At 45.9% G+C, this 26000-nt stretch overlaps 1 protein-coding gene across 8 annotated transcripts in view; it reads right to left on the bottom strand.

Annotated features, from left to right (window-relative positions):
• The window catches only part of ZFHX3 (zinc finger homeobox 3), a 270299-nt gene that overhangs the window by 158430 nt on the left and 85869 nt on the right, over nt 1-26000 (bottom strand). The window contains exon 1 of one of the 8 annotated variants that reach the window (XM_081273799.1): nt 1466-1675. The exons of the other annotated variants lie outside the window; for them this stretch is intronic. The gene's annotated coding sequence lies outside the window, so the exon portion shown is untranslated. Of the gene's footprint in view, nt 1-1465; nt 1676-26000 lie in introns of those variants that run through there. 8 annotated transcript variants of the gene reach the window in all.

Below are 26000 nucleotides of genomic sequence, written 5' to 3'. Positions count from 1 at the left end.
CACTTGGCCACGTCTCCACCCACCATCTCATTCATCTCATCTCATCTTCATCAGCAGATGAAGGCTGTAGCTGCTTAGTCTCCCTCTATCCTCTGCAATCCCCATCTTTTCATTCTTTTTTTCATGATCCTGACTGCACAGTGAGCCAACAGCTCCCCCTCGGGAAAAGATGGAGAAGTCATATTTACCAAAAGTCTCAGGAGAAATAACTTTTTGGAAGAATGTGCCATGATTTACTTAAAACACACATGCACAAACACTCACTTTTCAATTTATAATGTCAGACTCCATGTCAACAAAGTTCTGCATGCCTTGGAAAAGACATGTTCGTTTGAAACAGAGGTGACTACACTAAACCAAATCCAATGGCAGATGCAATGGGACTTCTCTCAAGGCTTAGCTGGGATACAGGTGAGAATCCAGAGAGGCTCTTCTTAAGGATGCTCCTGATTGGCTGGACAACATCTGATTGACAGCTCAGGCCAAAAAGGTTGGCAGGCCTGAAGGGGCGGGAGGGTTAACAGCCCAATTGTAAAATCAATGTCATAAATGCTTGGTAAGTTACAGGAACATGCGGGAAGGGGAGGCCACGATTGATAAAGGAGAACAGCTTTGATGCTGCACCAGGGACTTGTTTATCGACAGCAAAGCCAATCTCCTCTCCAGCCTGGGCTGGGCCAGAGAAACCTGCAAGCGTTTACCAATTAATTGGTGGGCTTTTCTTGCTGTGCTCTCTTCTTCCTCCTCCTCTTCCATAAACTATCCAGCTAAGGAGCTCAGACTTAAAAAAAAAAAAATGCCCTTAGTTTGTTTTTTATTACAAAGCAGAAAGTGTCAAGACCTGATGACATTATGACAACTTCTGAAAGACATGACCCTGTGGTGGTGACACCAGGGCTGCTCATTCACAGGGGTGATGGCCCACTGAGATACAGGTGGGAAAGGAGGATTTCATTTCTGGATCCATGCTGCTTGCTCTGGGCTTCCTTTCCACGCCTGGTGGCCATGAGGAGCAGAACCCTTGGCAACCTTGCTAAAGAGTCAAGTGTGGCTCATGGACTAGTAGCCCCGTCCTCAGTAGGGAGCTTGGGAAATGCAGACTCTTAGCTCCCAGCAACCCCTACCATTAGAATCTGCATTTTTTAATACCATTCTTAGGAAATGTGAATCAAACTTGGAGACTCTGCCTCACAACATCTTGGCCAGGTGGCTGGCTCATCTGTGCTTGGCACCTATACTGCCAGGTAACCAGTGAAGGGCAGCCTTCCTTAGCCCTACCACCCAGTCCCTGGGAGGTACAGGGATGGGAATGGACAAGGCGGACAGGAGCCCTGACATGAAGAAATCTCTTCATCCTGCCCGGTCCTGCAGCTCAAGGACCTCGGGGCATCCACCACTCTCCCACCCAGCCAGCTGCCGAGCTCGCTGTTTATCAGCCAGTCAATAAGAAAAAGGTAGTTCTTACTTAAGGAGGCAGAAGTCAACTCGGCAGGTCGATCAGCACTCTGTCTGTAAACACGGTTTCCCGTAAAATCAATGATCTTCAGTTACAGAGGGCAGCCTGGGAACCAAGAGGGTCCCCGCGCTTTCACAGGCAGCCCCGCCAGCCAGAGTTCGCGCGCCTCTCTCCTCAGGCCCCCCAGGCTGTGTGCCCTGTCCCCATCCCTGGCTCACACACGAGTCCTCAACCCTTCCTGCAGCCTGCTTCTCCTTCCACTGAACACACCCCAACTTCCCTTTAAATGTCCAGGGGGGCTCTTGCAACCCCCAGTGTTACACTCATTACCATTGTTTAAGAATTCAGTCGGATTTTAATAAAGTGCATCTCTCCAATGACAACACTCAAGAGAAGACACACAAGGACCTTGATAGTATCTGTACATATGCGCACATGTGCGCCCTCATCCCTCTCTCTCCCTCTCCCTCTCCCCCTCCCCCTGTCTTCTGAGCCTTTAAATCTGCCACTGGAAACTTCAGAAGAAAAGTTCTGACACCTTCATCAAGAACACCCCACCCCTTATCCATCTCCCAGTGTATGCAGTTCCCCCGGTAAAGCCCATCCCATCTTTGCAGGTATTCGCTTCTACTTTTCAAAGTCTGCGCCCATAGAAGGATAAAACTATACCATGTGCCCCATGGGCCCCTGTTAATCAAGGCGTCCCTCTCCCTTCCCTAAGCTAAAAAGATGTGCTGTGACAGTTCTATGGCATTTCCAGAAGGAGACAGTTATGGAGAAGACTAGAAAAGGGGAGAAAGCAACAGTTACAGAGGCTGGCGAGGGGAGGCGGTTATGAGGGAGGGGAGGGGGCCCCTGCTGTTGCTCCGGCTCCCAGAGAATTAAACATGAACAGTCGCACTGTGTAATTTTAAATTGTTAATTAGCACAGGGTTAATTAGGCGGTCCTTTCACAAGGGGCTCTTTGGCAGAAAACCAAGAAGGGAAACAAAGGGAAGGAAAGAAAAAACAAAGAGAATAGAGACAGCCAGAAACTGTTACCTCCATGAAAAACCCACAGGGTATGCCCAGAGACCACTGGTCTGGAAACTCTGGGTGCTCCTGCCCTGTCCCAGGGAGATGAAGCACATACTGCCTTCCCACGGGCACCCCCGCAGAACAGCAGGAGCCCCGAAGGTGCACAAGCCCTTTGACTCAGCGATTTCTCCATCCTAGGAATTTATCCCAAGGAAACAACCTTATTTGGAGATATAGGATTATTCATAACAGAAAAAAAAAAGATGGAAATAATCAGGCAAAAACAGAGACTAAATAAGTTATAGTGTACAGAACTCCATGTGTTGTTATAAAAAATGATTTCTTCAAAGAAATTGTTTATGGGCATGGGAAAATGATCAGATGCTAAGTGAATGAAGCATATATGGGTATGCATATAAAAACATGAGGTATTTCTATCAAAATTTTTACGACGGCAATTTCTAGGAGAGGAGGTTATAGATGACTTCATTTCCTCTTCTGTGCCTTTATTTCCCAAAGCTTTTTAAAGTTAAAGCCTCGTAACTGCAGCCGTGGCTTTCCTGAGTCAGGCACTGTGGGAAGGCCTGTGGGCTCAACCCCACCTCGATCCTGATAACTGCTCTATGACATGGGGGCTATTTTATTCCCATTTTAAAGATAGAAAAACTGAGATTGCCCAAGGTTGTACTCCTAAAGGACAATGTCTACTTCCCAAGACAAGAACAGATGTGATATCCAGTGTTCACATTCAATCTTTAGTACCTGGGACTAGGATCAAGCTACCAGGACTGCTAATGTAAAAGAACACAGCCACGCCCACCCCCAAATGCCCTTTCCTTTCCTGGGGGGAGAGATGCTGGAGGACTCAAGTATACTTCTTCACATGGATACCTTCAGACAGGCGGAAGGGGACAAGGTGGGGAAGGGCAGCCGCAGCTAAGAAATGGGAAACTCAGAAAACCCACATAAAAGAAACAGAAAACAGCCTTGCTTAGACTCATTGACCTGAGAAATGCAGTTAAAAAACAACAACATTGGGAGCAGTGGCGCATGCCTATAATCTCAGCTCAGGAGGCTGAGGTAGGAGAATCACAAGTTCAAAGCCAGCCTCAGCAACTTAGCAAGGTCCTAAGCAACTTAGTGAGACCCTGTCTCAAAATGAAAAATAAAAAGGGCCAGAGATGTGGATCAGTGGTTAGGCGCCCCTGGGTTCAATCCCTGGTACCAAAGAAACAACAACAACAACAACAAAAAAAAAAGTTATTTTTTTATTTTAATAAGGTATCTCAAAATTTATCATTTCCTTATATCCAGGATGGAAAAAAAATCTTCAGATAATAAAGTCAGGATTTTATAGGTGGCTAATGGCATCATCTAAAGGTTAGAGAGTTCAGTAACATGCCACGGGACACTCTCTCTTGTCTGTTCTATTCATTTAAGTCAGCTACTTGAGGAATGAGACCAAGTGTGCACATCAACGTACAGAGCACATAAAGTAACAGGAATCACTAATATGCTAATTGGTGAAGCCAAGACTGGGGGAAAAAAAGACCTCAGTCAGCTGAAAGAGCAAGCCCAAACAACAAGAGGAAATTTTAAAAAAGATAAATATGAAGCCCTCTATTTAAGTTCAGGCAGTCAGCTAAAACAACAAAGGGTGGGAGATTCAGACTGATAGCAGTTCATGCAAAACAAAACACAAACAAAAACAACCACCACCTAGGGGTTTTACTTGACTACAAATTCTGCAGAAGCCCAAAGTGAACATGGTGGCCAAAGAAGAAATATAACCTCTGGCAAAAGGTGTGCTCTGTACCTGCTGGATATCAACAGGTTCACAGCACTATCATTTTCTCTGTCTGTGTGAAGAATGTGGTAATCCACTCTGGGTAATCCTGTAGCAGGGATACCTACAGCATCTCAGAATGGCTGACCTGACCGCGAACAGCTCAAGAGCACAGCAGAGAGAAGTTCCACCATATGGCAAGACGACTCAATTACACGAAACCCTGCCTGTCACATACACAGAGGATGCGGTGTCTTCTACCTAGCTTCAGGGTGGAGCTAAGGAATGAGAGGAATTCCTAGGGAATTAAGAGTTCAGTTCAAAATAAATGAAAATCTTTCTCAAAATTATCAAAAGTTCAAATGGAATGTTTCCACTGCAAAAACACTACACTCCCTGGTTGTGAAAATGGAGAAGGGGATTCTGCTGTGGTCAGGAGGTTCCATTAGGCAGCCTTTGAAAGGTGAAGATTCTTTTCATTCCAGGGCGGGCAATGGAGTTATTCTGCCAGGTTTAACCTCCTATGTTTTGCACATGGTAGCAGCCTGTGATTCTGGGGCCATCTCTCTGCTGTGATTGGTTATCTGCTCCTGTACCTGTGAGCAGCATGAGATTAGGCTCCACGTGTCATTCATCTCAGCATCCTCTACATCCAGGATATAACAGATGCTTAATAAAACAATGGGGGAAACTAAGGTCATGGGAGAATTGACAACACTTGAAGAAGAAAAATGATGATCTCGGAACACATTCTTGGTGGGTTTCTCTCCCCACCCCAACGTCATAGTTTGAGAAATGCCTGGTTTGTGCTGGAAGTGGAGCTAAGTGGTCACTGGTACAGCACTTACCTACCATATAAGGCTGGATTCACTTTACAGAAAAAGAAAAGCAGAAAGAATAATGCCTGGGATAACCATTCTTGATTCAATGGAACCAGAGATCTTTGGTGAAACGGCCAGTTCTTGGGCTGGATCAGGGAGAGTGTTAGCAGTGAGCTTGGAGCACCTTGTGCCCAAAGGACACAGAGCAGTCTGGAGGGCTCCCACCAGCCACACCTGGGACTACATGAGCAAGAAAACTAGAGGGTCAAGGTTTTGTTTCTTCTTTGGCCACCACGTTCAAGAATTCATAATTCTGTACTTTTATAGAAATAATAATAAATACAGGAAGAGAGAAAAGTTCTTCTTTAGGGTGGAAAGCCAATGAAAAAATGCAAAAAATAAAATTGTGGAGTCAGAAAACCAAACTTTAGGAACTATGATCGTGGTTGACAATCCATTCAGGAAAGAATCGGTAGAGGCTGAAACTAAGGATTGTGAGTTTTCACAGTCTCGGAGAATCTCCCCACAGACACTTACTAATTACAGAAGGAAAAACAATAACTTGACAGTGGAGAAATCTGGCAGGCATCACCTTAATCAAGTGATCAAAGTTCACAGTGGAGGCAATGAGACAAACAGACATCACATGCCTCCTGACAGGATGCACTGAGAAAAGCCCCCCATCCCGTCCCCTGGCATTCCTGCAGAGATGCAAAAGCTGAGCCTCATCAAGGGGGAACATCAGACAGACCCAAATTGAGGAACGTCTATAAAATGTCCTACGCTCTTCAGAAATGTCAGCGTCAAGAACCAGAAAGACAGCCGGAAACCCGGTGTCAGATTCAAGGCGACTAGAGAGGTGTGACAAACAAACATCACACCTCATCTGGGATTTATTTTCTTTTCCTATAAAGGACATAACTGGGACAGCTGGCGAAATCTGAATAAGGTCTGTAGGTGGGCTAATAATAAATGTGAATGTTAATTTCCTAATTTTGATAAGTGTGGTGTGGTTACGTAAGAGTCTGGCATGTTCAGAGGTGAAGGGGCATGATCTCTCACTTTCCAAACAGCTTAGGGAAAGACGTGAGAGTGTGCACCTGTGTGCCCAGAAACATGTGTGTCTGTACACGGGGGGGAGGGGGGGGGGGCGGGGTGCATATGAGGTAACCCTAACATAGAGGAGTCTGGAAAAGGGATGAGAAATCTTTGTTCAAACCTTACAACTTTCCCGTACACCTAACATCGTATAAAAGAAGAAACTCTGCACAGTAAGTCTCCAAAAATACATATGAATCGCCAAGACACTCCTTATCTTTATGGGAAATTCACTCCTGGCACAATGTCATGAAGGGAGGGAGGCTGGGAGGCTGGAGAGGGAGGGGTAGGCAGACCAGAATAGGAAACTGGTCTTCCCTTCCTGTAGTCTGGTGGCTTCCAGGTAGAGCTCCCTGGTTGGAGAGGACAAATAAATGGCCATTCTAACTTGGGCAGAATTTCAAGTAATACAACACTGGACCATTTACTCAAAACACCCCTGGCCCTGAACTCTACGGGTAGACTTCCCCAACTCAGTGAAAAGCAGCTGTAAACAAGAGCATAAGAGCAGCCACCAGAAAAGCCCTCCTGCGGCATGCACATTGCCAAGCCCAGATGGAAAAAAGAGGAAAACACACAGCACTGAACACACGATCCCCTTGCTGACTCCACCTCCTCAGAAGAAAACCCCAAAGGCAGCCTAAGAGAAGTAGAAACCTCATTCAAGGGGCAGCGAAATACTACCCACATCTGTTTAACTTGGAATCCACAGAAGGACCATATCCAATTCCATTCTGTGCTTTATACAATAACAGCGTTTGTCTACTACCGCTGCATATAAGTCAATAAGTGTTAAACCATAAATAGGTGAGATTCCATCTGCTTGGTAACAATTTCCCAGCAGCCTTAAGAAGGATTCCGTAACTGTGGCTAGGTCAGAGAATACACGTGCTTGAACAGGTCCTTCATGCTGTAGGAGGTCCATTGCCTGGAAGGGCCAGAGAACCATCCAGACCCTGGACTTCATGTTTGCTAATAAGTGCATCTGTGCTATTTCCAGCATGAACATAAATCAGCCTGGAAGTGAAAACTGCTAGCTCAGTCCATTCTGTAAGGAACCCACAACCACCGCGATATTCTGGTTACAGCGGGGGCTGGTGGGGAGGGGACTGGTAGCCACGAGATCAGAAGCAGAGCCAGTGCTGGGAACCCGTCCATCCTGCATGGGCAGCAAGAGAACAGCTGGCAGTTAGGGGAATTTAAAAAGATTTTTACTATGTATATAGATTAAAAAGCAAGACAGATCCACTATTACTTCTACTCTTGCCTTGTGCTAAGTAACAGATTTGGGGACAATTGAATCGGCTACCCCGTATATGCTTCCCAACGCTTAGCTACTCTTGGAAACGTGCACCTAAGTCATGTGGAGATTTTCAGCATCCTTTGCCCACCACTGGCCTAAACGGTGCTTCTGACCTGGATTTAATCATCACAAAGCACCGATTCCTCCCAGATCTGAAGCAAGCCCTCATTTCTCCAACCATAGTAGCTTCAACTCTCCACTCCGTCAATCGGCCCCACCTCCCTGGCAGGTGCACAGCTCACACACCCCAATCTTCACCCATCCCCTGGCGCCTTCCAGGCTAAACCAGACACCTCCCTCCACTAATTGTAACCAATATTTAAAATGTCCTTGGCTGGCACCCAAAACTTTTTCATCTCCTCCCAACTTCTTCAAAGTCCCTCTCCAAAGATCCCCTCTCTGATCTCTCCACCCTTGCTACTGGGCTGTGCAGTACAAACTAGGAGATGATGTAAAACCACCATGTGGCCCATTACGGTTTTAGTCTGGTATCTCACAAGGTTGAATTTATCTCAGATAACTTCCGCTGATTACAGTAGTATGAGTTCATTATTTTAAAAAAATTTTTAGATATGTACAAAGGTATTCAAAAGCTAAAGTTAAAATCACTTGTAATTCCACCAACAGACAGCTGGAGAACCAACAGGTAGGTAGTTGGTTTCTCGGGTTCTAGTGCTCTGCATTGTCCTCAGTTACAGATTTTCTTCATCCACCTTGGATTGCACTGCTCCTTATGTGAGCTGCCCTTTTAACTTGAGACAGCATGCAATTTTAAATGTGACATTAAACATTCTCCGTAAGTTGGGACACACAGCTGTGTAACACTGCATCCTGCAGACACAGCACAAGTTTACTGAGTGCTACTAGTAGACATTTAAATACTTCTCAATATTTTGCTATTAATTCTACAATAAATGCCCACAACTCTTTGCAGACAAAGAACAACAAAATAATAAAAATAAGTAGCATCTCCAATGCTGTCTACCCAGTAGGACTAAGCATAGATCTGAGAACCTTTTAAAGGTTATTATTTCATTTGGTCCTTCAATGGCCCATTTTACAGATGAGGACACTAAGGCTTAGAGAGTTAAGTACAGGCTGTGTTTATTTGGCCTCTGAAGCCAGTTAAGCCCTCCCTTACTACTTGGGAAACTTAGCTGCTTAGGCTCGGCATTCTGCCTCTGTTTCCTTAGGACACATTTCTGGAAGCAGAAATGTTGGCTCAAAAGCTAGGAACATTTAAGATGCTGGCATGTGCCAACCTGTCCCCCAGGAAAGTCCTTCCAACTCCCACTTGTAGCTGTACGTGAGCATCAGTTTTTCTGCATCTTCGTCTACCATGGGCATTATTTCCTTTAAAAAAAAAAAAGTTGGAGCTGGGGATGTGGCTCAGCATTAGAGTGCTCACCTAGCACATGCAAGGTGCTGGGTTCGGTCCTCAGCACCACATAAAAATACATAAATAAAATAAAGGTATTGTGTCCAACTACAACTAAAAAAAAAATTTTTTAAAAAGTGTCAATCTGGCAGGTAAGAAAAGGCGTCTCATTTTAACTTACATTGTTTGCTAGTAAGACAGACCCCGTCTGCAGTTATCTAAATTGCCTATGTTTCTATGGGGAGGTAGAGGTCCTTTTTCTTAGTGATTAATTGGAAGGCTTTATAGCATTTTGCTGGCAGTCCCTCCCATGACTCCCACTGCCACCGTCCACTGTCCCTTGAGCTCCCAAACCAGAGTCCCACCTACTCACTTCATGGTTTAGACCACATTCTCTGTCTGTCTTCGGATCTCGACTCTTTGGAACAGTGGACTCTGCCTACTGCTTCACTTCCTCAACAACAGTCTCTCAGATGGCTGGCGAGTTCCTCCTCACTTACACGATGACATAGGGCGACAGTGTGTCACTCTTCTGAAGTGGAACCAACTGTGGGGCTTAATGAAAGGAGGCGGCGAGGACCAGGCATCTGCTTCAAGTGGACTAGGACCCCCTGCGTCTCTCAAGAGTTGGTCCTCTCTCCAAGGTCACCCATGTCCCCCTAGTCTGGGTCAATGGCTTCCCCACTTGCACATTCATCTTCGTGACTCCTTAAGATCTCCCCCCACCTCTCGCTTCTCATCTGGCTCACCTCCTGCTTCTCTGACCTCCCATACTGCCTGCTCTCTTCCTGTTCCTACAGCTCTCCAAGATACGCTTTTCCATTCATTCCATAAAAGTCACTACCCTGCAGCCCACAGAAAGCCCCCGCCTCAGTCTCCCATCCCACCGTGCATCAGCTCGCTCCCCTCCCTGGTTCTCTGCTCTTATCTCTGTCCATCAACTACCTTAACTACTTCTGTGGTTTCAATTACAGAAATTATGAGTTGACTCCCCAAACAAAAATTTCCATTCCAGACTTATCGCCTGAATATGCATCTCCTACTTTCAGCAGACCACAGGATGTCTGTAAGTGGCCGGCTTTCCATCACTCACAACTCAGCCCGGCTCATCATTTCCAAAGGGAACTGCCCCTTGGTGACTGCCCTCATCTCCCTGGAAGGAACCTGGGATTGCAGAAAACAGAAAGGAGAGACCCACTTAGACTTCACAGAGTCACGCTCATCAGGTGGCTGCCCTGCCCAAAAACCAATTGCCAAAATGGTCAAACTTAAGTTCTACCCTGCCATCCTACAGCTGCGTCCCTTCATCCCTGGGGGATCAGTTCTGAGACTTCCACCCCCAGTGGATACCTATAACTGAAGACACTACCAAACCCTCTAATTTAATGCCTTTTCAATGTTAATGAAGCACTTATCACATACTGTGGCCATCTGTAACTTTTACAGTTGGAGGTGTGACAGCAAAACCGGTGTGAATTTTCTTTTTCTTTCTTCACAATTTCATGGGTGGAAAATTGGTTCTCACCATAGATCTTGGCAACCTCAGCATACAGGTTCTTTTTCTTTCCTTAAGTAGAAAACTTTCACCTTTTCACTTAAAGGAAGCATTTTATGGCTCTCTTTTGGCGTATCTGAATTGTCAACCTCGCTGCTCTTATTCTTTGGGGCCATTTTTAGGTAAAATAAGGGTTACCAGCCTTGCAATACTATAATGATGGATAAATGAGAAGGCTACTAAATGATGGACAGGTGGGTAGCACATAGAGTATGGATACACTAGACAAAGGGATGATTCACGTCCCAGACCAGACGGATGGCATGACATTTCATCCCACTATTCAGAAGAGCTCACGATTTAAAACTTACGGATTGTTTATTTCTGGAATTTTCTATTTAATGTTTTCAGATCACCATTGATCTTAGGTAACTGAAACCACAAAGTAAAACCATGGCTAAAAGGGGGAATGGGACTCATGTGTTATTCAATCATCTGTCTTGCTTCCCTGCAACTAGGAGGGTCTCCTTTCCATCATCTCCCTGTTCTTCTGTGTTCTTGTCTCTGTTCCTGCAATCCCAGGGCCCTTAAACATCTTTCTCTTCCTCCACATTTACCCTTTAAGAAGCACAAGTTCAAGTTTCACTTAGGCAATAAAATCCTCTACTGTCAATGAAGTTCACAAACATCTGTCTCCTCTCTGTACTCCTATAGTCCTGGTCAGACCACACCACTGAAACAGAATCTCCTGTTTCATGTTGGTTGCTTTTAGCTCTACAACTTGACTATAAGCTGCCTGAGAGCAAAATTCACCCTATGTTTCTATTTAGTCCTCACACAGTACTCCGCATGGAGTCTGGGGATATCTGTTTAATAGTCCATCTTCTCTTTCTCGGAGACGTCTTAACGTTATAAATGTAATCACAAAAGACCCACTAATCCAAATTCTGAATACACTACCTGATTATTTCAGTATTTTATGGTTTATGATATCAGATATATTATCCCTCATTCCAAAATTCTGGAAAGTATGATGTCTATAGAGGCAGCCCGCTATCCAGCCATCCAACCACAGGTCAATGCAGCAAGACTCCAGAAAGTCAAGCAAATTCCTAAATATGAGCCTATGGGGGGTCATGAGATCAGATGTAGACTATATGAAAGCGAACTGGGCTTCTGCCTCTTTGGGAAGGGTCAATAAAGCCATGCTCGCAGCACAACAGAAAAATGAAGCTGCTAGGGGTCCCAAACTTATATTAGGTAGTTCTTAACCAGCAGAACATTAATCTAAATACCAGAAGTAACCGCTATAGTTCAAAGCTACACAGATCCAGGAACACTGAACTTGGGCAGGGGATTTATTTGCACCTGAAGCTCGGGAACAGGCACATGGGCTGGGGTTGTGGCTCAGCGGTAGAGTGCTCACCTAGCACGCTCGAGGTGCTGGGTTCGATCCTCAACACCATATAAAAATAAATAAATAAATAAATAAAGATACTGTGTCCAACTTCAACTAAAAAGAAATATATAAATTATATATATATATACACACATACACATACATTTATATATTTTTTTTAAAAAGAAGGCGGCACAGGCCTTAGGCTTTCTTTGATACATTTTCATCTACATGAGTACTAACAGTGAACACATTGGCGTGGTTCTGCTCCTGTGGCAGCTACCTGTAGCTCTGGGAAACCCCAAGCAACTCTGCAGGATGGAGGAAATACGTCCTCTCCAGTAACTCCTCCAACCAGCACTCCAGGGTGATAGGGAAGCCAGAGGAGCCTTGCTCAGGAACGGGACCCAGCAGGCATCTCCAAATGACTCACTGAAGAGTGTTTTCCTATCAGTAAGAAGAGTGCCAGGCAGTGGGCTCACCCTCACAGCTCACTCTGGCTGGAGGCTCTGGAACTGGCACATGACAAAACAAACAAGGGCCTCCCCTTACAGACTTGTTAATAGAGCAACACACACACAAACTCACGTGCATGTGTGCGCTCGCTAGTTGACTCCCATGCACTTACACACTCACCAGCCCAGGCTCAGCGAGTTCCTCCCCTGGTCATTAGCATAAGTAGCTTTTTGAGTGGGGGGAGAGCAGGGGATCCCTGATAAAGCAGGAATGGATGCTGGAAGGTGGAGCCATCAGCAAGGGCATGAAGACAGGCGGCCACTGCAGATGCAGAGCCGCACACAGGAGGTCCTGCCTGTAGCCGGGCAGGGCGTTGCCTTGGCTGGCACCCTCAGAGCTGTCCTCAGGCTGTGTGCTAAGCCTCCCTTGACCTTCCGATGTAGACAGTGATCCCATCAAAGAAATTCCCTCCTAAGTGACTCATTTTACTAAGGGGAAGATTTGAGAAGCCTATTTCATACTGGGAAGTCCTCAAATCCTAGAGGCCTGGGGAGCGATCTCCAATTTCAGTTCTCTTTCTTATGGTCTTGCAGAAGAGCAGCCAAAAGCCTCCACCAGGACCTGAGGGCATCGAGACAGACTGGAGGGAGCACTGCTGGTCCTCTGAATCCTCCAACCCGAGCTTAAACCCACCTGGGAGGGAGAGGCAGGAAGGTGATGAAACTTAACTACCTGTCCTGATCTTCTCTGCGTCTTCCCCATTCCGCATGCAGATTCTGAAGCTCATTATTGACACTGTTACTTTTAATCAAGAAGAACATGTTGAGACACATTTACCATTGACCGCTTCAAAGAGTGGCCTTGGCAATTAGGCAAAACAACAAAGGAACATTTCTTCTTAAAAGTGTAAGGATCCTAGTGTTCACACTTCTTAACCTTGGGGAGCCACCCTAAGAATCAAGCAACTGCAGATAATAATTACACCCTCACAAGCCCAGCAAAGGTAGCCCAGAGGTCTTCCTCCTCTTGCTGCTCCCAATGTGTCTTTGGGGCCAACACAGCTAGGAAGAATTGCCATCGCCACATTACATAGTGCTTGGATTAATTATGCTTGAAAGTCTCTTATCTGAGCACTGCTAAGACCAAACAATTGAGTTTGGGAATGAGTGTGGTTACATATTTTTCCTTAATGGTTTCCTGAACACCCTGGTTAGGTCTTGTCCCGGGGGGAAGATTGCCAGTTCGAATCATAAAATGTGATCAATGTAGATCAAGACCCCGTGCTAAGTGTCTAGGATGAGAGAGGAGAAACATTATTTATGCAAACATGCAAATATACGAAAAGCGCATGTTACAAAGAACTTCCGCTTCCTTCCTGAAGGCGCACCCACCCTCCTTCCCTCCACCCCTTGACCCCTCTGCTCATCCCACCAAAACATTCAGCCAATAATTCTAATCTTGGAAGGAGCCAGAACAAGAGAAAACTTCAGAAACTGCTCCCATAGTTTCAAATTCCCACATCAGGCCATGATACGATTGGGGGAAATCAAATCTGGTTGATTAACGGGGCCAACTTCTTTGGCCTCAATAATACAGAGGCTGCTGGGGTTCTGGCCCTACTGATCTTTACTTTGAAGCTCCTGTATGTGATGCAGATTCCAAAACTCAACCGGCTGCTCTAACGATTTGCATTCGCTCACGCCACATTTACTGAGCACCTAGGTTATACAAAGCCACCCTTCCTGTGGATGCCCACTCCCACTAGCTCACTCTCACTGCGGTAAGAAGTGGCCCAGCACTTCCCACGGCCACTGGGACTCAGTCTACATCACACTGACCTAGTTTATCACATCCCCACAACCCTGAGCCCTCCTGCTCCGATGTCAGAACCTGTCTTTCTATTCAGCAGGTATGGTCACAGTGATCCCATTTTACCGTATTGCTCCACAGTTGCAAACGGGGCTCAGCAGACTGAGCAGCTGCCCTGAGACCCTATGGTGCTGGAGAACACTGACACCAAGACTCTGCTTCCATAATCCCAGTCTCCTCAAAGGTTTCATCTCAGTTTCACCACAAGATCCATCAAGTAAAGGAATCTTAGGGATCTTTAAAACTGACCATGGCTTGACAGATTCTTCCCCCCACTCTGGGAATGAAGGACGCGCTGTCCTGCAAATACCGATGAGAAACTGCCAGAATCCCTGAACCAGCCTACACACAAGCCTTTCTTCTGTTCTTTGATGTTGTCAAGTTGACAGGACAGGATATGATTTAATTTCGACTGGCTCCTCTTAGGTGACCTAACAGGTTTCCCACATCCTCCTTGGCCCTTCGTATTCTCATTGTGATTTCCCTGGTCACGGTTCCTCTTTTGGCTAGGCCTTTTGACTTCACAGACTCCGTAGACATAAGCAGCAGAAAGTTCTGGGGGCCATGGACCACCTCCCCCAAGTCTTACCAAGAGGCGTCGAGGCTGCTGTGTGGACTGTTCACTGCACTCCACCAGGAGGTGGCTCAGCCCGGCTTTCACGTGACCCAACACTATCCTTTCCTAGAGCCTCATTCTCCTGATGTACTGGGAGTTAAGGTGAATAACACAGAGGGGACAGCTGTCCTTAATGAACTTAGAATTGGAACTCAACGTCTGGGAATGAAAATGAACCACCTTGGAGAAGTCTATTCAGCAACCGAAGCTCAGCTCCATGTTGTCCTGTCTCCCCGCCAACCCCAACTGGTTCCCTGTCAAAGGTCAGTGACAGGGAGCAAAAAAATCCCTCTCTCTATAGGTCCACTGGAGAAGCTGGAATTTCAAGGATTCAGTCCGTGTCCATTTGCAGGTGACAAAGAAAGGTTTAAAGCCACACTGGCATGTGCAGATCACACAGAAATCCTACTGGCCCTAGAAGGAGAGCAAAAAATATTCCCTGTGAATGATTTCAAAGTAACGACATATGGAGAAGGGGGGATTCAGAAGAGATGAAGGAAAAACAGAAAGGAGAAGGAAGGAGCCAGGAACTTTTTTTTAAGGAAGTCTCTTAAGCATTCACTCCCGGCCCTTTCAGCCACTGGGATGGAAAGTGTTACTCAGAGGCAAGGCCTCTTGCTAATTGTGGGTTTTTATTTTTATTTCCTATTACCCTCTCGCACGCCTGATGAGATTATTTTACCGGAACTGACACAGCGGGAAGCAGCAGGCATACGTGGAGCCTCTGAGGAGGTGGTGCGATTTCATTTTCATTGATCAGAAATCAGCAGGGCAGTAAGTGATGGGAAATTCCATTAGAAGAAAACTCACAAGCCATGAGCCTCAACTTCCTAGCCACACCCAGGGCCCCCCAGAGGTCTTGCCTTCCTTTGGACTAAGTCCACATGGAGTGGCAGGTTGTAAGTGCTTTCATCAAAATGGCCATAGAAGGACAAATGCCACGCTGCTGCTCGCTTGGCAGAGTCTGAGCGGGAGAGCACACCAGCAGGGGCACTTAGCTGTGGCCTACAGAGGAGTGTCCCAGAGACCCAGAATAGGATTCCTTATAACCAGTCCCCGTAGCCCAGCGCAACCCTTTAAGTCTCCTTTCCAAGGATCAGAAAACAAGAGGATGCACCAGCTATAAATATGTTCCCCAACAGAGATGACTCTGAAGGCATCTACCATATACTGAGTGCCTACTGTGTGCTAGGCGCTCAGCTAAGTGCTCCGCATGTATGCACTCCAGGCTTCACCTAGCCTTCTAGGATGAATATTGTTCTCTCTTCTCTCTCTCAGACAGATTAGGAGGCCAAGGGCCAGGAAGGGGAGGGAGAGAGCGAGGTGATGTCAATGCCTCCTGAGGAAGAACACTGATGCCCACCCAGAGCTAAGGAAGGCTGAGGGGGAACAAGAGAGCTCATGCTAGAGTCTAAGAGAAGACAAAGCTCTGATGAACTAGTCTGGATTTTCTGGAGATGATATTCTCTGAATCATCCACCTCCGTGGCCCCCAACACTCCAAGAACAGCACCCACTGTGTGCAGGGCTGGAACCACAGGTGATTTTCTCTTCAGAATGTGTAGAATGGCTACTGTTTTAGCAGTTAAGATCCCCTCCAACTGTTTGCCCAGCAAATATTGCCTCACTCACCAAAGGCCTACGGAAAAAAACAGCAAGGAGCCACTCAAAAAGACAGAGTCTACCAAAAGCACCACCAGCTAGGTGGCTCGCAAGACCACCACTGGACATGTTTCCACATAAAAAGGCAGAAAATAGAAGCAAGCCACAGCCAGAAAATTAATACTTCTCCAAACAACCCCTCACCACAAAATGGAAATTTTTAAATGCATTCAGGATGACCATGTACTGAGCCAAAAACTATTAGCAAGCTTCTACTGAGCACCTAATCAATGGCCCAAGAAAGCATAACATAAAAGACATGAAGCTGGGCCCAGAGACACACACACCTGTCATTCCAGCCACTTGGGAGGCTGAGGCAGGAGGATCACAAGATTGAGGCCAGCTTTAGCAATTTAGCAAGACCCTGTCTCAAACTAAAAAAATAAAAAGGGCTGGGGATGTAGCTCAGTGTATAGTACCTCTAAGTTCAATCCCCTGTGCCAAAGAATAAAAGAAAGTAAAGCAGAATAAAATAAAATAAAAAATACATGGGTCCCAGTGAGCTTACAGACTAGGTTGAGAATAAGAATACCCAGCCCACGGTCATGTATTTGTACTGCTCACATGAATATACAACACTCTGAGGTCAGGGCAAAGGAAGAAAGAACAGAACAAAAAAGGAGGACATTTTAACCCAAAAAAATGAAGGTTCAAGTGCATACGGATAATAACCTACACTCAAGACATAAATTTGGCTCTAAGATATCTACAAGTTAAAATGAAAAGCACACTAACATCATTTTAGGGACACTATTCATAATGTCCAAGAGAAAAAAAGGACAAGCCGATGGTCAGAATTACTTCGCTCCCATCATTTCTCGATTGCCAAAAGTGGGACGCGACTGGGAGCAGGCAGCCCCTGCAGCCCCTCTCTCTGATCTCTTTGGGGAGGTAATAATGAGAATGTGCAAGTGTGAGACCATCCAGTCTCACGACCTCCTTTGACAGACAAGAATAATGACTCCAGAGAGTGTTGGCGGTTTGCTGAAGGTCAGACAGCTGGTCAGTGGCAGAGCAGGGCTCAGGGCCTGGGTATCTCACGCCACACGCAGCCATTCCCCATTATCCTCCAGACTCCATGGGCTGGATAGGGGGTAGGGAGGGAGGGGCTGCTCCACAGGAAAAGAGGCCTAAGAACCAAACAACTAGATGCACTGGGTAGACTCCATGTGGATACAAACCCTAAATGGCCAACTATATGAAAAAGCCATGTCAGGGACAATCAATAAGTAACTCACAATCTGGAATTGGATGGTGTTAGAGATCTTGTCGATTTTGTTAGGGAAATAATGATAGAAGTTTTCATATAAGAAAATGATGAAGTGTCCTGACACCTTAGGCCTTAAAATAAAACAAACCTAGGAAAAGGTGAACTGTGAAGTCTAGTGGAGTTGTGGAAAGGTTCATGATACTTCTACTTTCACAACATTTTCTTCTTCTTTCCTTAAAAGTTATGCTCAGTTATCAGGAACATCTTATGAAATAATAGCACTGACCAGAACCAGGATACTTAGTCTTGAACTCATAAGATCAAGATAGGTCAAGCATTTCTGCAAAGAAACAGGAGTTCTTCTTTCTTCAGAAGAGAAAACGTCCATCATGAGAATTCCCTCCAAACCCAGCTACCTCTACAGTGGCTGTCAGAATTTGCCATCTGCCACCTCCACCCTTAGCATTGTCAAGTTGATAATACTAGAAGAATACAAGCATGGTACCTGACACATTTTGTAAGTGGTAACTTTCACTACCCTTGCTGAGCAAAAAGGAGTTTGCTTACTAATATGAGCCACTTGATTTGGACCTCAGAGACCAAGTCTGATGAAGAAGATGAAAATGCATCCATTGATGAGTTAAAAGCTAATACCTATTGATTCGAGGGGGTGAAAAATATTTTTAAGCCAGGTAAAAATGGCACACACCTGTCCTCACAGTGACTCAGGAAGGTAAGGCAGGAGGATTGCAAGTTCAAGGCTATCTTGGGTTGGTTAGCAAGACTGTGTCTCAAAATTAAAAAAATAAAAATAAAAAAGATCTGGGGGTATAGATCATTGGAAAAGTGCCCCTCGGTTCAATTTGCAGTAATAAAAATAAATAAATAACACTTTCAGTGAATTTACAAATAAGGAGATATTCACAAAGCACTGTTTTTTTTTTTTGAACTGTCTTTCATCTCAGCATAAATGCTTTATGAGTCACCTTAATTGCTTTGTAAAGGTTGCATGGAGCTGCTTCCTTCCTATTGGGCTGGTTCTGTCCTGTTGATCTGCAGGTAAATGGCCCAACGTCAAGTGTGCTTCTTGCCCTAAGTGGCCCCCGCACTCCATCATTCGGCAGCTCCCCCCTCCAACTTCAGTACACTCACCAACATGCTGTGGGCTCCCGGGAAATACTCGGCTACGGACTTGTTCACACTAGCATCAAGATCTGACCAAAGTACAGTTGCACCCAGCACCAAGCTCCCCAGGAACAAATCACGGTGCTCCTTCGATTTATACGACACTTTATACATGTTCAAACACTCATATTCACTTCTCATTTGACCTCCAACAATCTTTTAAATAGACAGAATGGGAATCAGACTGTAGATTTTACAGGCTTAAAAAAAATGTTAAACTTTATTGTGACTACTAGAGTCACACAGGTCACACAGCTGGTGAGTAGCAGAGCAAGGACCAGGACTGTCTCCAGGTTCCTACTCTAGTGTTCTCTGTATAAAGACAACGTTTCCTCCAAGAGAGTCACCAACTCTCCGAGAAACAGGAAGGATAAAGACAGATCTACTTGCTGCGTACAGAAAACCCCAAGCTTCCAAATCCTTCAAAAACACTTTTCATCTAAATAAGAGAGAAAAAAAAAAAATAAGTGCACCAAAGACCTAAAAAAAAAAAAAAAAAAATTCCCCCACTGATCACACCTAAAAAGCAGAGTTACAAATACAGGTTGAGTCTTCCTGCTCCAAAGGCCAAAATCTGAAATGATTTTTGAGCACTGACATGATGCCACAACTGGAAACACCATACCATGGAACAATATTATTAAAAATACTGTATAACATCAACGTTGGGCTATGTATCTGAGTTCTATGTGAAAAATAAATGAATTTTGTCTTTTGACTTGGGTCCCATCCCTGAGATATCTTATCTGTGCAAATGTTAAAAAAAAAAATCTGAAATCGCAAACACTTTTGCTATAACAACAAATATGGAGCTATTCCACATGGGCAAGAACATGAGGGGAAAATGCTAAGTCACAGATTTTTACATAGATGGGAGGGTTGAAGGGCCTAGAAAACAAATTCAGAAAAGTGCCAAATCCCCCACCCCCCGCCAAAAAAAAAAAAAAAGCCTAAGACACGAGTAGGTTGAATACAACTCCTTCCCAAACACCCTGAAGTGAGCAGGCAACACTGCTGCTTCAAAGGTCCCACCACTCAGCTCAAAAACCTATATGCAAAATGAAGTCATGAGCAGCTGGCGGCTAGGAGCTGCTCCTGAATGAGGCTGAACCTTCAAGAGCTAATGTCCATGCAGAATACGAGACCAGTGGGGTAACACAGAAGGTGGCCTGGGGCAGTAGAACTGTATCATGACCTGGCCCAAGTGCACGCATCCACACTAAACCAAACAGGGAAACCGACTCCCTGGCCATTGCAAATGTCACCTATTTTCTATGAACATGAGCAGTTTCTGTAGCCCTTTGAGCTATCATGATGGACAAGGAGACTCAGTGTCAACTTGGCATCCAGTGATCACCCTCTGAGTCTAATTGAGCTCCAAATACAAATTCCCAACTTATGAAGCCAAGGCAGTCGGGGCAGGGGAAGGGTGAGAGACAAAAACGAGTGGGTCCAGAATACAACACAGTGACCAGGATTCCTTGATATCCCTATTGGAAGGAGGGTGACCTCATAGGGTGGATCCAGAGGGAAGGGCTGCTGAGCTACCATGCCTCCCAAACCCAGACAGATGTCTATTCTTACGGCACCCCCTGAGAATGGAGGAGACCAGTCATCAATATCTGGGGCCCTTCACTCATCTGCATGGGTCCACCTCCTTAATGCCAGAGTGTCGGCTTGGCCCCTACTAGAGGGAAGAGAAAAATCCTGTTCATCGTGCCTGTGGCCTGATACCAACAAAGGCTGAATCTTATCATTACTGCCCTGGTCATGCCAGTGACAGCCTCAAGACTTATATCTTGCTGCCCAGTCTGTATGGCCTGGCTTCCTCACCCTCTCTGGCACAGACCCTTGGCTGGTTTGGGGCTTGAAGCCCGTGGGCAAATATCCATACACCTGTGACCCCCTTGCCTGTACCTGTCTGCACTTCTCCAGGCTTAGTCTTTAGCCCTCCCCGATGTCACACAGCTGCTGGCTTCCCTCCCCTCTGGTCAAGCTTTACATCTGGCTCCTCCTGAGCAGGCACAAGGATAAGAAACCCACACGCCACACACAGCCTGCCAAGAAGGGCAGGAAGGTGAGTCTGCCAGCCAATTCACCTGCCTCCTGATCTGGCACTAGCCTCCACCTCCCTTTTCCCTTTTCCCCTGGAACCCCACAAAACTTATGTTCACAAATTTTTTTAATTTTAATTTTTAGTTGTATTTACATTTTTAGTTTACCTTCATTTTTATTATTATTTTTTATGTGGTGCTGAGGATCGAACCCAGTGCCCCACATGTGCCAGGCAAGCGCTTTACCACTGAGCCACCCACCCAGCCCATATGTTCACAAACTAAAAATTCACTCCTGAGATGTGGTAGATGGCTTCTTGACAGAGGTCAATGTCATTTGAGTTGAGCACAACCCGTGTTGTCGGGTCTGCAAATGCCAAGAACCGATATGATAACCTGTAGTAGGGCTGGGCCAAAGGAGGTAAGCCTCACTGTGGTATGCAGGCTCACTCCCAGGCTCAATGGAAAAATATATATGCTCTATGTTTATAGGTTTATTTATGTATGTGTGTGCATGTACACACATATTAGTTTACAAAACTAATAAAAATTTGCCATTTCAATACATATACATAATATATGTATTACCTATATAAATAGATATACACATACAATTCTATTATTTAAAACAAAATCAATAGAAAACCAAAAGAGGAACAACACCATAGAAAACCAACACATACACATGCACGCATGCACGCATGCACACACACACGCAAGACCTTGTTCCAAAACTTCCCAGATGAATTTCACTTAATACTACTGAACCCCTAATTGGTCCCTGCCTACTGGCCTGGTCTGGGGAGTGGACTCCAGCTGTTCTAGAGAGAACTGACCCTATTAGCTTCATTTCACAGGAGGAAAAGGGAATGTAAACATTAACCAGACCAGAGACAGCAACCAGTGATATGATCTAAGTCGGCACCAAAATCTCTCCCCAGCATTCTGTCACCCAATGATCAACTATTTAACTTGGGACACTCACTGGTCCATGGGAACCTGAATCCTAGAACTCGATGTCCCTGCATAAGTGGTTTTTCTCTCTACAAGTAGAGCATAGATCACAAAACGAGCCCCAGGAACACCCCTTGCACAGGGCGGAAGGGCTACCAGCCTTGACTGAATTCCACACACACACACCAACCTGTCCCCCAGGGAGGGAAAAAGTGGAGTCCAGAGGAATGGCTGGGCAGGCCCAGGGCAAGGGGCCACACGGAATTTTCACTCTTAACATTCAAATTCCTGAGTCACAGTTGAAACCCCACTGCTATAATTGTTTTATACACTCTCCACACATACACAAAAAGATGACTTTAAGAAGTTGCATTAGCTTCCAGATCCGCTGTTTAAAACCCTTCCTTCTCCTGAGCGCATTGAGATAAAAGCTGTTTGCCTCACTGGCCAGCTGTCAAATTCCGGCACTTGCTTGGGCTGTGACCAGAGCAGTCTTCCATCTAGCCGTGGATGGCACAGGCCCTGCCAGCAGAGCAGGGGTTAATGGAAGCTGACCGCAGCACAGTTGTTAAGGTAATCAATACCACTGAGATACTAAAGCAGCATAAGCCACAATATTGATTGCCAAGCAGATGATAAAACTGTTTATTATGATAATTGCAGGGTCCCTGCAAGATGCTCCTAGCGCTTCCTAAAGCTGTTTACAAAACTAATAAAGATTTGCCATTTCAAGGTCTTTCATTCTAAACCATCGCTCTCCCCCAAACTCCCACCCCCTAGCCCTCCACCAAAAAGCAGGGCTGGTCCCCAGCAACTGCACATGGCCTGTGCTGGGTGCAGCAGATGCCTCAGAACCCTGAAGAAGACTGTCTTCCTCTCCCTTCACCCACCCCCAACTCCAGGCAAGAGGACGGAAGCACAGCCGTCAGACACGTCAGACACTCAGGACGTCCAGGGTTCCTCCTCGGAGCCTGCCATGTGATAATTACGGGGCTTTATTGATGGCAGGGGGGCTGACATCCATTTGTTACAACACATTGAAGAAACCACACTACCTTGGTTGGTAATTAAAACTTCTCTAGAGGACTTGGTGGCCATGGAACTGACTGAAGCCAGTCAAACCCGTGTTTTCTAGAATGTGGTTCCACCAACTGGACCCAGCAGTGCCTCCAGGCTGCTGAACTGGGCTCAGGTCCCGAGTTCTATCATGCCCAATGTGCCAGTTTGGTTTGATTAACGGTGGAAATTAACTACTTCTTGGTCACAAATGCAGACAGCACATCACCGGGGTTGTGAGACTGTTCAAGATGAACTGGAATGAGGAAATTCTCCAGTAGACATCTCACAGGGAACAAGACGTTCTTCAAACTGCTCAAGGGAAAACCACTTCATCCTGAGATGAGGTGGCCGAGGTACTGCGAAGTTCGAGGTACTGCGAAGTTCGAGGTACTGCGAAGGTCGACAAATATACTAACAGTGTATCTCAGAGTCTGAGAGAGGATAAACAGGAGCCCGGGTGTCCAGCAGAGCCCTGTAGGCCTCCTTAGCAGCTTGAAGACAAGCCCCGCCCCTCACTTACCCTTAATAATGGTGGCTTAATCTACAGCAGCCAAGAGGATTTTACCCAGAGAGAATGAGTGGACTTGGCCTTCAAACCATATTTGTGACTTAGGAGCAACTAGTCTTGGAGTGGGTGGGTCAAAGTAAGATGATTTGGAGGCAGCCCCCTCTTCTTTCTTTCTTCCCCTAATCAAAGCACAGAGAAACTCTTCACCAGCATGTCTGCCTGGCTACTATCCCCTGGACTTAGGCAAGGGGGGCTGCACCCTTCCGGATCTCTCCTTCTCCGGCTGCACCCAGCAGCCCTGGGAGGTCACTGCCCAGAGAGCATGCCTGTGCGTACACACATACATGGTTTAACTGCATGGACTAGTAGAGGCATGCAGCTCCTCTGTAGACACCTGGCTCTGCCCTACCTACTCCCAATCACACAGAAATCAGAAAACTGGAGCCAGTTTTATGTAAAGTGCAATCCTTTTGCCAAAGACCTTGCCATGAACTCACAGATACCACAGGATGGCTGGAAGGGATGCACCAGGGATTAGTCTAACCTGGTTACCTGGCTCTTGCGGGAACTATTTGGCAACCAGAAATGGCCAGAGGAAATCTGAGGCTTCCCTACTATTGTATTTCATGAGCAACACTCTCCCAGGAAAGGAGAAAAGGACAAATAATCACCATCTACGAAACTCAGGCTGGACACCCCACTCATTCACGTACACTCCTGGGGTCCATGTTAACAAGTACCTCCATGGATGTAATACCAAAAGAAAGTTTAATATTAAGTAGGACTAATTCTGCTGTTACCTTTTAACCTTACTTGCACATATTCGTTGTACTTTCAATAATAACTTCAACAAAAAAAAATATACCCTAAGAATGATATGGTCCACACTTGGAAACCCGCCCGCCATGGCCAGCCCAGCCTGCCTAAGTGCTAAGAACCATTTAGGAGCATTGTAAACCATTAGGGCCATTAGCTCTAATTTGACCTCAACAAAATAAATCAACCTGCTAGGAACAAATTTAGAAGCTTTCCAAAGTCAAGTTCTCAAACCCTGAAAGGTTCACAAGCACATGCAGGGCAGGGAACAAATGGCAGGCCTGGAGCTATTCCCTGCTCCTACCTTCCCTGCTGTGGGCTGACGAGGGTTTGTGCAGCTGGGCAGTGGACTCAAGCTCCTCTCAAGCCACTGGGATCAGGAAGCTGTGACCATCAGGAGACAGCATGCGAGTTGGAACCCATTTGCCACTGCTGTTTAAGGGAGTGGTCCTATGCTTTTCTGCACATTCACACCATGTACCTTTCCCATCTACGCTGATCTAAATGTGCACTTTCAAATGAATTTGGAGTCATTGGCAAGATATCCCGATTGGCTTTTAATGGTGCTGATTCTCGGCAACTGGTCAGCATCTACCCAGCCACGGTGTCTTCAAATGGGCAGGTATGGTATACATTCAGAACCATGATTCCCCCACATTAAGACGTGCGTCAACACAATAAATATTTTCTCCAACAAAAACTTATAACCATCAGCACACACTATAAATTTAAATTGCAAAACCGTTGTCATTTTTCATCTTTATTCTCCACTGATAATTATCTACTGCATTTTTTAATGCTGATGATACTGCCTTGACGAAGAAGCAGGAAGTGCAACCAAGTATGGCAACATCAAATTCCACCAGCTGATGGCCCTGGGTGGGGGCAAGCATACTCCAGGCCGGCAGTCGACATGTGGAGGTCAGCAATCCCATGTTTGTTTAAACGATAAAAGCAGACTCCATGATCATTTCCCTCGTCTTTACGGGATTGTAAGGAAGAAGTAAGCAGCAAAGATACGGGTGAAACAAGTTAGCTGGCTGGAGAACCAGGAGGCAGCACCAAGTTCTGTGCCCCAGGAGTCTGCATTGCTACAAACTGAGTAATCCGTGCCAGCTCCACCCGACATGAATTTCCAGGTATCAAATTATATGTTAATTACGCGAATGTGAAGTTATATGAGGGGAAGTGGTGTTAGTCAGCACCCAGGGGGTGGAAATTCAGTAAAACTTTAGCTTTGTAAAGCATGTTTCATGCACAGGCCTGAGGCCCTCTGGCTCAGGAAAAAAGGAAGAATTTGGAGTTGGGGCCCAGGATCTCTCTCCACATCTTCTCCTCTCAGGGTATCGCAGCCTCTCTAAGCTGAACCTTGCTACCCTAGGACACAGGCTCCTCACCTTTTGTACATCTATTATACAGGGCCAACTGTGCTCCATCCTGGCCCAGCTCAGATCCAGCCAGTCAAAGGGCAGGGAGGATCAGTTCCCCTAATATGAACAGGGGGGGGGGGACATCAACATTCCAGCGCTGACCCTCGGCAACATCTGAGGTTGGGGATGGCACCGTGTTCTGCCAGGCCCTGGCCTCCAAAGCCAAGGAAACATGCTGTACCTGTGAGGAGATCGAACTCAGAGTTCTGAAACTGTTCCCAAGCCTGTGGCTCAGACTGCAAGAACCTTATCAATATGACACATCATCCCCTGCCTCCCAGGCCCCCAGCAATCAGGTACTGATGTCGCTCTGATTTGAAGAGGGAGAGCTATGGAGAAGTCTAGGCCTGTCCCAACCAGTGCAGGGCCAAACAGATGAGCACTTAGGACTCGACTGTGCTGCTTAGGAATCACAGAAGAGCTGCACAC

This window comes from Spermophilus citellus, assembly GCF_964194105.1.
Source record: "Spermophilus citellus genome assembly, chromosome: 18".
NCBI lineage: Eukaryota > Metazoa > Chordata > Mammalia > Rodentia > Sciuridae > Spermophilus > Spermophilus citellus.
Note: the sequence above shows the minus strand (reverse complement) of the source record. Positions and strands in the feature narration are given on the sequence as shown.